General features: G+C 44.1%; 1 protein-coding gene across 1 annotated transcript in view; it reads left to right on the top strand.

The window, feature by feature from the left end:
• Positions 1-128: 128 nt before the first annotated feature.
• The window catches only part of LOC119581734, a gene marked incomplete in the record, with an annotated part of 65,890 nt that continues 65,309 nt past the window's right edge, over positions 129-709 (top strand). The window contains 1 exon segment of the mRNA XM_037929865.1: positions 129-150.

Raw genomic sequence — 709 nt, 5'->3', positions numbered from 1 at the left:
CGGTTCTGTTTGCGTAGATCCTGCTTTAATCACGCCATTAATTAGTCCCGTGACGCAGTAACAATTGTAATTCGCAGCATCCCAAGAGAGCAGAGACACTCAGTCGAAGTGCGCACCTAAGCTAAATCCAGGACGCAGCCGAAGCAAACCGTAAATAAACAAATTTTATGATAGAAAATCGACCTTGCGTCAACAGAATAGTGCACGATAAAATTCTATCCGTTCGTAAAGCGGTCGGGTAAACATTGAGGGGCGGCAGCGAGAGCTTCGGGTAATCTGCGATCAGTTCGAGGGCGCGAAGTGTCTCCTGCGTCCGATCCCTGCACTGGACACGTCGAGCATGACCGAAGAGACGGTGTACAGATGAGAAGGACGCTGTTTGGGGGAAGCTGACGTTGAGAAATCCTGAGAAACGCTAATTCGGGATTATGTGGAGACGTATATCCGGATTTTGCTATGCCTTGTCTAGTTTCAGGAAGGAATACAGTGTTTCTTAAGTGACTTCGATTCGGCAGGTATCTTTTGAGGGGAAAAAAAATAAAGGTGTTGGAGGAAGCAAATTATAATGGGAACTCTGAAAATATATTGTAAAGAAATGTTTTAGAAATAGAAAAGATATGTAGATATGAGTATCCAGTGTCAGTTGATGAAGATGAAAAGGAAACTTAACGAATCGGAATTCTCTAGAGTCCGGGATGAGTTCCCAGTT

This window comes from Penaeus monodon, chromosome 15 (assembly GCF_015228065.2).
Source record: "Penaeus monodon isolate SGIC_2016 chromosome 15, NSTDA_Pmon_1, whole genome shotgun sequence".
NCBI classification, from domain to species: domain Eukaryota; kingdom Metazoa; phylum Arthropoda; class Malacostraca; order Decapoda; family Penaeidae; genus Penaeus; species Penaeus monodon.
The sequence above is the reverse complement of the archived record's forward strand: the minus strand, read 5'-3'. Positions and strand labels throughout refer to the sequence as shown.